The following is a 13,345-nucleotide window of genomic DNA, read 5'->3' as shown; positions in this document are numbered from 1 at the left end:
TTCCTCCCCAGTGGGATCCAGAGCTGCACCCCTCTTGGCCTCCCTTCCAATTGTCAGAGGCATTTGAACCAAAGTAACTCCATCTTGAGAAGCGGCTGGGTAAAATGAGGCTAAGACCTACTGGGCTGCATTCCTAAACGGTTAAGGCATTCTAAGTCACAGGATGAGGTAGGACAGCACAAGATACAGGTCATAAAGACCTTGCTGATAAAACAGTTTGCAGTAAAGCAGCTGGCCAAAATCCACCGAATACAAGATGGCAACGAGTGATCTCTGGTCATCCTCATTGCTGCTCTCCTACCAGAGTCATGACAGTTTATAAATGCCATGGCAATGTCAGGAAGTTATCCTATATGATCTAAAAAGGGGAGGCATGAATAATTCACCCCTTGTTTAGCATATCATCAAGAAATAACCATAAAAATTAGCAACCAGCAGACCTCGGGACTGCTCTGTCTATGGAGTAACCATTCTTTTATCCCTTTACTTTCTTAATAAACTTGCTGTCACTTTACTCTATGGACTCACTCTCTATTCATTTTTGCACGAGATCCAAGAACCCTCTCTTGGGGTCTGGATCCGGACCCCTTTCCTGTAACACAGTGAGGCACAATGGCGCAGTGAAGAGAATGCCAGAGTCCTGGATCTGCCACTGGTTTGCCGTGTGCCCCTAGAAGAGCAAATAGACCTTTCTAAGCCTTAATTTATTGAGACTGCCAAGACCAAATGGAGAACTTTAAAGCCTGCAAAGATTGTGAAACATTTTACCCCACCCATGACATTCAAAATAAAAACAGGGCTGGGCACAGTGGCTCACACTGTAATCCCAGAACTTTGGGAGGCTGAGGCAGGCGGATCACCTGAGGTCAGGAGTTCAAGACCAGCTTGGCCAACATGGTGAAGCCCCATCTCTCCTAAAAATACAAACATGAGCTGGGTGTGGTGGTGCTTGCCTGTAGTCCCAGCTACTCGGGAGGCTGAGGCAGAAGAATTGCTTGAACCCAGGTAGTGGAAGTTGCAGTGAGCCGAGATCACGCCACTGCACTCCAGCCTAGGTAACAGAGTGAGAGTCCATCTCAAAAAACAAACAAACAAACAAAATAAAAACAGTACTAATCCATAAGGTAAGTGCCACTCATTATCTCAGTGACAGACTTCTCACACAGGTCTACATTCTTCAGAAAACATTTTGGCCTCACACAGCAAGAGTTACAAAAATGTTTATATTCTTCAACCCAGGAAACCTAAATGTGGAGATTCAGCCTAAGAAAATAAATCAAAGTTGGGGATTTTGTTTTTGTTTTTGTTTTTGTTTTGAGACAGAGTCTCCCTCTGTCACTGAGGCTGGAGTGTAGTGGCACTATCTCAGCTCACTGCAACCTCCACCTCCCAGATTAAAGTGATTCTCCTGCCTTAGCCTCCCGAGTAGCTGGGACTACAGGTGTGCACCCCCACACCCAGATAGTTTTGCATTTTTTAGTACAGATGGGTTTTTGCCATGTTGGCCAGGCTGGTCTCGAACTTCTGACCTCACATGATCCACCTGCCTTGGCCTCACAAACTCCTGGGAGTACAGGCATCAGCCACCGTGCCCGGCCAAGTCAAAGATTTTTAAAATTCAAAGGCACTCTGTGTTCTCCTCTCTCTGTGCCTTTTGATGGTATGACAAGGCATTTAAAGATGTTTCTGGCATTTTAAAAAATTCTAAGACGATGTTAACTATATGGTTATTGGCTAGAAATCCTGAGTTATCAACTGTACATATTCATAGTTTGTAAACAAGAACAAAACAACCAAGACAAACTCTTGATGCTCCTCACTTGACAGTGAGGCCGTGGGGGAAGATGGCTTTCGACGGAGTGGTAGCTCAGGGCATTCACTGTGAGACTGGACCTGTTGACTCCGTGGTAAGCATCTACTTAGCTTCAGGTGGTCTTGTTTCTGTATAGAGTGATATAGCATTCTGCTGCCATTCTTAGCTGTGGACAAAGTGGGATCAGATGGCATGAGAAGTGTTTGGGGGTTTTTTTGTTGTTTGTTTGTTTGTTTGTTTTATTTTGAGACAGAGTTTCGCTCTTGTTGCCCAGGCTGGAGTGCAATGGTGCAGTCTCGACTCACTACAACCTCTGCCTCCTGGGTTCATGCAATTCTCCTACCTCAGCCTCTCGAGTAGCTGGAATTATAGGCGCCCACCGCCACGCCTGGCTAATTGCTGCATTTTTAGTAGAGACAGGGCTTCGCCATGTTGGCCAGGCTGGCCTCGAACTCCTGACCTCAGGTGATCCACCCGCCTCAGCCTCCTAAAGTTCTGGGATTACAGGCGTGAGCCACGATGCCCGGCCTTTTTTTTTCTTTTTGAGACAGGGTCTCCCTCTGTCGCCCAGACTGGAGTCCGGTGGTGCAATCATAGCTTACTGCAGCCTTGACTTCCCAGCCTCAAGTGATCCTCCCACCTCAGCCTCCCGAGGAGCTGGAACTACACCACACCCAGCTAATTTTTTTTGTTTGTTTGTTTTTTTAACAGACACAGGGTCTGTGTTGGCCAGGCTGGTCTTGAACTCCTGGCCTCAAATGATCCTCCCACCTCAAAAGTGCTGGGATTACAGACATGAGCCACTGCACCTGAAACAAGTTCTCTTTTAAACAAACTACAGACCTCTTCCTTGTCAGCAAAGCAAAGAGCCACCCATCATTGAAAATTCAAGGATCAGGCAGGGTGCGGCGACTCATGCCTATAATCCCAGCACTTTGGGAGGCTGAGGCGGGAAGATCACCTGAGGTCAGGAGTTCGAGACCAGCCTGGTCAACATGGCAAACCCCGTCTCTACTAAAAATGCAAAATTAGCTGGGCGTGGTGGCAGGCACCTGTAATCCCAGCTACTCGGGAGGCTGAGGCAGGGGAATCACTTGAACCCCGGAGGGGGAGGTTGCAGTGAGCCAAGATCTTGCCACTGCACTCCAGCCTGGGCAACAAAGTGAGACTCCATCAAAAAAAAAAAAAAAAAACAAGAGGAATCTTCTATATTTTGTATGTTTAGAGTGCTGAGGTGTTTTTCAAGTTACATTAACAGCACTGCACTTTTTAAAAAGAAAAAGAAAATAAGCCAAAGGCAAAAAAAAATCCATATATACAAAGATACCGATTGTAAAATCATCTCTACATAGGCAAGTGGAAATAAGTAAAAATCAACAAGATAAACACTTGGAATGAAAAAGCCAAGCCCAAAAGAGCTCATACTGAAAAATGCCATTCATTTAAAGCACGAAATTAGGGGAAGCTAACTTTGCCTTTAGAAGTCAGAATAGAGGTTATCTGGTACAGGGGGATGGAGAAGGAATAAGTGGAAGGGAAATCAAGAGGCTTCCGGGCTGCAGATGTTTTGTTTCTTGATCTTGTTACACGGTCAATTTCATTTATGAAAATTCATCCCGCCGTACACTTCTGATATGGACCCTTTATACGTGTGTATTGTACTCCGATACAAAAGTTTTCTAGACAGATGAACAAAAGGAGGATTTTTTTTTTTCTTTTTGAGATGGAGTCTCGCTCTTTCACCCAGGCTGGAGTGCAGTGGTGCCATCTCAGCTCACTGCAATCTCCGCCTCACAGATTCATGCCATTCTCCTGTCAGCCTCCCGAGTAGCTGGGATTACAGGTGCCCACGACTACGCTCAGCTAATTTTTTGTATTTTTAGTAGAGATGGGGTTTCACCATGTTAGCCAGGATGGTCTCAATCTCCTGAACTCGTGATCTGCCCGCCTCAGCCTCCCAAAGTGCTGGAATTACAAGCATGAGCCACTGCACCCAGCCAAGAGGAAGATTTTTAAAGTAAATTATGGCTTATCTACTCATGGGACATGCTAGAACATCGAAAAATATAAAAATAACCACACCTGGCCTGGTGCAGTGGCTCACACCTATAATCCTAGCACTCTGGGAGGTCAAGGTGGGAAGATCGCTTGAGCCCAGGAGTTTGAGACCATCCTGGACAACATAGTGAGACCCCATCTCTATTAAAAAATGTTTAATACAAAATAAAATAAAATAAAATAAAATACCCACATCTATTAAGCACATGCATGGTATGTACATATTGTTTTACCTCGTCTAGTTCATCTTCCCTCCAATTCCTTCGCCACCCTTCTCTTCCTGCTGTGTGTCTCAAGAAGTGGACAGTGTGATCCACATCACTCAAGGGCTCCCTTGCCTTCTGTCTTCTGGTTGAATGTGGCCAATGAGAGAGACCAGCAGGAGACCAGCCGGGCAGGGTGAGAGAGATGTGAGACATTTCTTTCAAAGTTCTTGCGTGCGTTGACATCCTGTCCCTGCTAGTCGCTACACCCCTGTGCAGCTACAGCTTCTGTCTATTTTCCCCCCTCCCCAGCTGCAGCCCTCACTGGGCATCCATCATACCAGTTCCTTTTCCTGCCTCATTCTACCTTTAGTGTGGCAATGACTTCCTTTTCTTGCTATTCTCTCAGGGCCTCAACCTCCCTTCTCTGTTCCCTTAATCCTGCCCACACTCTAAGAGAAGTCCTTCTTTAAAGTCTCTTGAACTCTCTGGGTTGGATTCAGTTTTCTTCAGAGCCCTGACCATCACAGCCACTCTTCACCTTCCCATGTGACAAGCAGTGACCTTCTTGGGTTCAATGCTGCAGAGACTGTGCCTTCAGCAGAGTGATGGGAACCAGCCCGGGAGTGAAGCCAGCAATAATTTCAATTTGGCACCAGGAGTTGTGCCAAATGCTTTCATTTTTTATTTTATTTTTATTTTTATTTTTTTTTTTTTTTGAGACTGAGTCTCACTCTGTTGCCCAGGCTGAAGTGCAGTGGCACAATCTTGGCTCACTGCAACCTCCACCTCCTGGGTTCAAGCAATTCTCCTGCCTCGGCCTCCTGAATAGCTGGGATCACAGGAGCATGCCACCACACCCAGCTAATTTTTGTATTTTTAGTAAAGTTGCAGTTTCACCATGTTGGTCAGGCTGGTCTCGAACTCCTGACCTCAGGTGATCCACCCGCCTCGGCCTCCCAAAGTACTGGGATCACAGGTGGGAACCACTGCACTTGGTCTCATCTTTTTCTTTTTCTATTTTTTTTTTTTTCAAGACAGGGTCTCAATCTGTCACCCAGGCTGGAGTGCAGTGGTGCAATCACGGCACAGCCTCAACCTCCTAGGCTCAAGTGATCCTCCTGCCTCAGCCTTGTTTCATCTTTTTGAAAAAGTAAAGAACTGAGCTCTCTCCCTCCCCCTGTATGCCCCCTTCCTCTCCCCATCATGGTCCCACTTTCCCCAGCTGAAGCTATGAACAGGTAGAGCTCACAGAGCTCGAGTGAGAGGAAGAGAGAAGATTGCAGGCCGTGCTGTGACCCTGCAAGGCACGGGAGAACACATGGCTGCCCATCTGGAGGCGGCAGCAAAGACCTGGTGCCCAAAGCAGTATATGTACCCGTGTGCTGCTCAGCGGCGCTGAGCAAAGCCCATGTCTGTCTGGCCTCCTCCTCAAGGGAAAACGGAAGCTTCAGTGTGACCGTTTGCCTCCTCAATGTCTACTCTCTCTTCCTCCCTTTTCTTACTTTTACTGGGAATGGCACATGCCCAACTTTGAAAACCACATCTCAGTCGGGCATGGTGGCTCATGCCTGTAATCCCAGCACTTTGGGAGGCCAAGGTGGGTGGATCACTTAAGGTCAGGAGTTCAAGACCAGCCTGGCCAACATGGTGAAACCCCATCTCTACTAAAAATACAAAAATTAGCCAGGCGTGGTGGCGTGTGCCTGTAATCCCAGCTACTTGGGAAGCTGAGGCAGGAGAATTGCTTGAACCTGGGAGGCGGAGGTTGCAGTGAGCCAAGATCGTGCCACTGCACTCCAGCCTGGGTGACAGAGCAAGACTCCATTTCAAAAAACAAAAAATAAACATAAGTAAAAAATAAAAACTGCATCTCCCAGTCTCCTTTACAGAAATGGACAGCCATATGACTAAGATCTGGCCCAACAACTATGGTGGATGGGGTAGAAGGAGCTCTGCTGATGCTCTGAGCAGATGCCTGCCCTTTACTAACTCCACAAACATTCACCAGCATTTGCAGCCTTTCTATGCTTCTAACATAGATTTGGGCAATGGTGCCACCTCTGCTGTATGGAAAGTCAGAAGTTCCTGGAGATTTACTCCCTCCCAATCTCTTCTGGACAGCCCATGGCTGGGTTGGAATGCAGGAGCCCAGTTCCTTTCCTCTGAGGCAGGACAAACTCTGAGATGTAATTTACACTCCCAGGCTCCCCAAGGATCCAGCTGAGGCTGCCCTGAAGTTGCACTCTCGCTTGGCGTGTTCCTTTTCCTCATTCTGCTTCCCTCACTCCCTGACCAGTTTCCCCTGGGAGCATTTCCCAAATTTATCACTTGCATCTGGATCTTTGGTTCAGAGTCTTCTGGGAGAATGTGACCTAAGCATGACACTTCCAAGAAATCTCCTAAAACACAGGCTGACTGAGCCGGCATGCTCTCTCTTTCCTTCTTTTACCATTATCTCCCTTCCTGCCTAAAACATAGATATAATGGCTGGAGCTCCAGCAGTTATCTTGTAACCATAATAAGCGTAGGGACAGAAGGATTGTGGCTTCCTGATAACTTTGGGTAGCCAACAGTCCTAGACTCCTACCTCTTCCAGACTTCTTTTATCTGAGAGAAAAATAGAGCATTAACTTTTTTTTTTTTTTTTTTGAGATGGAATCTCACTCTGTCACCCAGGCTGGAGTCCAGTAGAGCAATCTTGGCTCATTGCAACCTCCACCTCCTGGGTTTAAGGAATTCTCCTGCCTCAGCCTCTGGGTAGCTGGGATTACAGGCTACAGGCATGTGCCACTATGCCTGGCTAATTTTTGTATTTTTAGTAGAGACAGGGTTGCACCATGTTGACCAGATTGGTCTCGAACTCCTGACTTCAGGTGATCCACCTACCTCAGCCTCCCAGAGTGCTGGGATTACAGGCGTGAGCCACCACACCCAGCCCACTCTTTTTCAGGTTTTAGATTTAGCAACCTACATAACTGCTAATATAGTTGACTAATAAAGTTCTACAATCTTCCCCACGACAGGGAATTTCTCCCTTGAATATCTTTCTCTTTAGGCCGCGATCATCACTCACCCCCCTATAGCTTCCTGCCCCCGCCATAGAAAATCAAAATCTCTCTCTTCCATGATAATAGCAATGGCAATAATAATATCAGTAGTAGTAGTAACAGTGGTTGAACACTTACTATGTACCAGGCACTGTTCTAAGCACCTTTCATACAGTAACTCACTTAACATTCTTTTTTTTTTTTTTTCTTGAGACGGTGTCTCACTCTGTCACCCAGGCTGGAGTACAATGGTGCACTCTCGGCTCACTGCAACCTCCAGCTCCCAGGCTCAAGCAATTCTTCTGCCTCAGCCTCCCAAGTAGCTGGGATTACAGGCACCCACTACCATGCCCAGCTAATTTTTGTACTTTTATTAGAAATGGGGTTTCACCATGTTGGCCAGGGTGGTTTTGAACTCCTGACCTCAAATGATCCACCCATCTCAGCCTCCCAAAATGCTGGGATTACAGGTGTGAGCCACCGCGCCTGGCCAACATTCTTATAACAACCCCACAGGGTAGGTACCCACATTATCCCCATTTTACAGATGAGGCAACTGAGAATAACTCAGGCTAAGTCTTCACTGCCCACTCTCCTGGACCATCCAAAAATCAGAATCTTGGTTAGTACATTATGCTGATAAATTTAACCCCGTTTTGGCCGGATGCAGTGGTTCACACCTGTAATCCCAGCACTCTGGGAGCTGAGGCGGGCGGATCACCTGAGGTCAGGAATTCGAGACCAGCCTGGCCAACACGGTGAAACCCCATCTCTACTAAAAAAAAAGAAAAAAAATTAGCTGGGCATGGCGTCAGGCACCTGTAATCCCAACTACTTGGGAGGCTGAGGCAGAAGAACTGCTTGAACCCGGGAGGTGGGGGTTGCAGTGAGCCGAGATTGAGCCACTGCACTCCAACCTGGGCAAAAGAGTGAGACTCCATCTAAAAAAAAACAAAAAAGAAAGAAAAAAAAACCCTTTTCATCTCCTGATTCTGCTAAACTGGCTCGGGGAAAACGGAAGGAGCTAGGAAGGATAAGAGAGCAATTTTCACCCTAAGAGAGCTTCTCCCACATTTCTTGGGCAACCAGCTCAATCACAGACAACATTAAAAATGATCATTATTCCTGATTTTGTTTTTTGTTTGTTTGTTTTGTTTTGTTTTGTTTTTTTGAGACGGAGTCTCGCTCTGTTGCCCAGGCTGGAGTGTAGTGGCCGGATCTCAGCTCACTGCAAGCTCCGCCTCCCGGGTTCGGGCCATTCTCCTGTCTCAGCCTCCTGAGTAGCTGGGACTACAGGCGCCCGCCACCTCGCATGAGACATCAAGCTGTTTCTCTTGATAAATAAAAAGAGACGTTTCCATGCCCTGCCAGCACAGCTCAGAGGAAACAGGTGCCGCTTTCCTCTTCTTGGGCCCTCCGCCGTGCATCTTTGGTTCCCTAACTCATTTCCACAGGGTCTGCTGTTTGTAGGGCACTAAGCTGGGTGCAGTGGTACATCACAGCATCCAGACACAGGCTCTGGAGTCAGGAAGACCTGGGCTGCCACTAGCCAGCAGTGAGATCTTGGGCAAGACACTTTACCTCTCTGGGCCTCAGTTTCCTCTTCTGCAAAGTGAGGGTAATGACGGCGCCCACTCCATCAGCACAGAAGTCACTTTTAGTTGCCTGCCTACTTGCGATTACACTTCTTCCTTAGTCCCGGGGATGGATTATTTTGAGCTAAACCATACCCAACATATTAGTCAAGGGGTGGGCATATCCTTTCAGGCAAATGAGGCATACAGAGATCTCTGCAGGGAGTCTCTGCTCAAAAAGGAGAAGCCCATGGGGGCAAATCTCCCACTTTCCCTCCTTTTGTAATAGATATGCTCCAAGACGGCCACCCAAGACCAACCTCAGGTTCAATGATTCCACAGAAGGACTCCCAGAACTTAGAAAAGCTGTCATATTCATGGTTATGGTTTACTACAGTGAGAGGTTACAGATCAAAATCAGTAAGGACGAAAGGCACAGAGAGCAGACATGAGCCTCCAGTTGTCCTTTCCCAGTGGAGTCTTACAAACGTCACTTAATTCTCCTAGCAATGATGTACACCAACACGTCAGAGGCACTGCCAACCAGGAAGACTCACCCACGCCTTGGTGTCCAGGCTTTTTATTGGGCGCCAGTCACAGAGACATGGCTGGAGATTTCAATTCAGGAAGTCTGAAAGAATCTTGAGAATGTATTTATCAACAATCATAGGCTAGGCACAGTGGCTCACATCTGTAATCTCAGCACTTTGGGAGGCTGAGGCAGATCACTTGAGGTCAGGAGTTCAAAACCAACCTGGCCAACATGGCAAAACCCCATCACTACTAAAAATACAAAAATTAGCTGGGCTTGGTGGCGTGCGACTGTAGTCCCAGCTACTCAGGAAGCTGAGGCAGGAGAATTGCTTGAACTTGGGAGGTGGAGATTGTAATGAGCCAAGATCATGCCACTGCACTCCAGCCTAGGAAACAGAATGAGACTTTGTCTCAAAAAAAAAAAAAAAAAAACAAACAAACAAACAAACAACAACAACAACAAAAAACATGAACACAAACATTTGTAAAGCACTTTCTTTGTGCCAAGCACAGTTTTTAAACGCTCCACATCTATGAACTCATTTAATGCTCGCAACAACCCTATGAGGTCTAGATTATAATTTTCCCCCTTTACAGGTGAGGAAACTGAGGCCCATCTCTCTAACAAGTGGGAAATCTAATGTCATGAAGCAGCAGTCTTTCAAGAATTGCAGCTTGTTCGTTTGGCTCACAGGGACCAACATTTAAAACTCCAGAGCATTCACACCAGAGAAAACGGAGCACAGGAGTGAAGGGCAGGAGCCGCACTGACCAGCTTTCAGTCTAGGCTGATGAACAGTCTTGGTTTTCCTGGACTGAAGGGTTTCCTGGGACGTGGATCTTACAGTGCAAAAGCTGGGGACAGTCCCAGGAAAATCAGAATGGCTGGTCACCCTACATCCCAGTTACCAATAACTAGTATAATTTTAGCACATTTGTTTGTTCATTTGTTCAGTCTTGTCACCCAGGCTGGAGTGCAGTGGTGTGATCTCGGCTCAATACAACCTCCACCTCCCAACTTGAAGTGATTCTCCTACCTCAGCCTCCCGAGGAACTGGGATTACAGACACGCACCACCACACCTGGCTAATTTTGTATTTTTAGTAGAGATGGGGTTTCACCACGTTGGCCAGGCTGGTCTTGAACTCCTGACTTCAAGTGATCCCCTTGCCTCGGCCTCCCAAAGTGCTGGGATTACAGATATGAGCCACCACACCCGGCCCAGCACGCGTTATGTGACATCTTTGAACCTCAGTTTCCCCATCTGTAGAATGGGAGTAATAACAGTATCTACATCATAAAGTTTTGTTAATATTTAACATCTTAAGATGTTTTGGAACTGCTTGAGTGTTTGGCATTAATAGAATTATGAAAATTTGGATTTCCAGATTTACTTTCTTCGAAAGATTAGAAGATCTGGCAACAAAAAGGTTACATTCTTATTTACCTAATTTATTTAGCAAATGTTATATATAATGCCTTTTTTTCTTTGAAACAGGGTCTCACTCTGTCATCCAGGCTGGCATGTGGTGGCGTGATCACAGCTCACTGTAGCCTTGAACTTCTGGGCTCAGGTTGTCTTCCCACCTCAGCCTCCCAAGTAGCTTGGACCACAGGCACGTGCCACCATGCCCGGCTTTTTTTTTTTTTTTTTTTTTTTTTAAGTAGAGACAGGGTCTCCCTAGGTTACCAGGCTGGTCCTGAACTCCTGAGCTCAAGTGATCCTCCCACCTCGGCCTCCCAAAGTGCTGGGATTACAGGTGCGAGCCACCCCACCAGTCATATAATACTTTTTACTCTGCACCACGCACTGTTCTAAGCATTTGCAAAACTTTCACCTACTCAGCCCTCAGAACAACTCTATGAGATGGGTTCTATTTTGTTTTTTTGTTTGTTTTTGAGTGGGAGTCACTCTGTCACCCAGGCTGGAGTGCAATGGCATGATCTTGGCTCACTGCAACCTCCGCCTCCTGGGTTCAAATGATTTTCCTGCCCCAGCCATCCAAGTAGCTGGGATTACAGGTGTACACCACCATGCCTAGCTAAATTTTTTTGTATTTTAAGTAGAGACGGGGTTTCACCATGTTGGCCAGGCTAGTCTTGAACTTCTGACCTCAGGTGATCTGCCCACCTCTGCCTCCTAAAGTGCTGGGATTACAGGTGTGAGCCACTGCACCCGGCCAAGATGGGTTCTGCTATTGTCCAGTTTTACAGATGAGAAAACGGAGGCACAAGGAGGGGAAGTGACTTGTCCAATGTCACACGATGAGTAAAGGGCAGAGCCAGGATCTGAACCTCAACTGTCTGGCTCTAGGCAGTGACTCTCAGCTAGCACTGGGTCTTAACCCCTCGAGGAGGGCATGGACTCCCCACTTCGCCCCAGCTCCCACCCCAATTTCCCATTTCCATTCCTCCCAGGCCCCTCTGAGCTCTGTGTTTTCTTTCCTCACATCCTGGGGGCTCAAGCACAATGACAGCCTTGCCAAAAGATCCCCCGGGAACACGCCTCAGGTCACGCTGGCCCCGGGGCTGGGAATTTAGCCTGAGGTTTAAGTCCAACTTTCATTTTCTGAGTCCCAGGCTTTCTCGAAAAGCCATCCTCTCCTTAGACAGAATTAGATTAATCTCCTTATCCAATAGCTCAAGATCAAGCGGACAGTCGGGTCACCTGCTTTAGCCCGGCCAGACCCAATTACCCTCCGTGACCCCAAAATTCACTCATGCGCACCTGCCCCTGACACGTTCGCTGATTAATAACAGCAGGGAGTTTGGGGATGGTGCATTTTCACCTTCTGGGAGCATCGGTGGCTTGAACACAAAGGCCACCTGAGGAAGGGCTGTAGTTAAACACCCATGGCCTCAGACCTCAGCCCCCTCCCCCCAACCACGCACCCTTCCCAGAAGCTGTGCCCTTTTAAAATTCCATACAATTTAATGTCCCGGAAAATAAAAGCTGGTCAACTCAATAGTTATCAAACTAAAAAACTTGAGAGCTGCCAGCATGTTCTGAAATTATTCTGTTCAGGCTGGGCATGGTGGCTCATGCCTGTAATCCCAGCACTTTGAAAGGCCAAGGCAGGTGGATCACTTGAAGTCAGGAGTTCGAGACCAGTCTGGCTGACATAATGAAACCCCATCTCTACTAAAAATACAAAAATTGGTCAGGCACGGTGGCTCACACCTTTAATCCCAGCACTTTGGGAGGCCGAGGTGGGTGAATCACTTGACGTCAGAAGTTCGAGACCAGTCTGGCCAACATGGTGAAACCCAATCTCTACTAAAAATACAACAATCAGCCAGGCATGGTGGTGCGTGCCTGTAATCCCAGCTACTTGGGAGGCTGAGGCCGGAGAATTACTTGAACCAGGGAGGCAGAGGTTGCAGTGACCAGAGACTGCGCCACTGCACTCTAGCCTGAGCAACAGAGCGAGGCTCCATCTCAAAAAACAAACAAAACAAAACACAAAAATTAGCCGGGCATGGTGGGTGCCTGTAGTCCCAGCTACTTGGGAGGCTGAGGCAGGAGAATCACTTGAACCCGGGGAATGGAGGTTGCAGTGAGCCGAGATTGCACTATCGCACTCCAGCCTGGGCAACAAAGCAAGACTCCATCTCAAAAAAAAAAAAGAACGCAAGAGAGAGAGACGAAAGAAGAAAGGAAGGAAAGAAGGAAGGAAGGAAGGAAGGAAGGAAGGAAGGAAGGAAGGAAGGAAGGAAGGAAGGAAGGAAGGAAGGAAGGAAGGAAGGGAGGGAGGGAGGGAGAGAAAAAAGAAAAGAAAGAGAAAGAGAAAGAAAGAGAAAAGGGAAGGGAAGGAGAGGAGAGGGAGGGGAAGGGTGGGGAGGAAAGAAATTCTCCTGTTCAGGACTGTGTAAGGACCCATTGTTGGCTTTTTCTGCCTTCATCTTGTAAGAGCACCCCAGTTTTCCTCTGGAGGGTCATCCCATCTCCCAGTCCATGAGGTTGTGGAGGCTGCCCTGTGCTGTCAGATGCAGGTAGCTGCGTTCCCCTATTGAGAGCTCCTATCAGGGAGCCCCTCTCTCACAGCTTCTGATCTCAGACTCCAGGACAGTCCTTCCCCTGCACTTGTCAGTCCCAGGCACTTTGCCATCCCT

General features: G+C 47.4%; 3 protein-coding genes across 3 annotated transcripts in view; 2 read left to right on the top strand and 1 right to left on the bottom strand.

Moving 5' to 3' along the window:
- Positions 1-13,345, top strand: part of GPN3 (GPN-loop GTPase 3) — a 637,401-nt gene that overhangs the window by 239,945 nt on the left and 384,111 nt on the right. The gene's annotated exons all lie outside the window — the stretch shown is intronic.
- The window catches only part of VPS29 (VPS29 retromer complex component), a 444,410-nt gene that overhangs the window by 86,509 nt on the left and 344,556 nt on the right, over positions 1-13,345 (top strand). The gene's annotated exons all lie outside the window — the stretch shown is intronic.
- The window catches only part of LOC126931527 (peptidyl-prolyl cis-trans isomerase NIMA-interacting 4-like), a 773,797-nt gene that overhangs the window by 433,534 nt on the left and 326,918 nt on the right, over positions 1-13,345 (bottom strand). The gene's annotated exons all lie outside the window — the stretch shown is intronic.

Source organism: Macaca thibetana, chromosome 11 (genome assembly GCF_024542745.1).
Source record: "Macaca thibetana thibetana isolate TM-01 chromosome 11, ASM2454274v1, whole genome shotgun sequence".
NCBI lineage: Eukaryota > Metazoa > Chordata > Mammalia > Primates > Cercopithecidae > Macaca > Macaca thibetana.
Note: the sequence above shows the minus strand (reverse complement) of the source record. Positions and strands in the feature narration are given on the sequence as shown.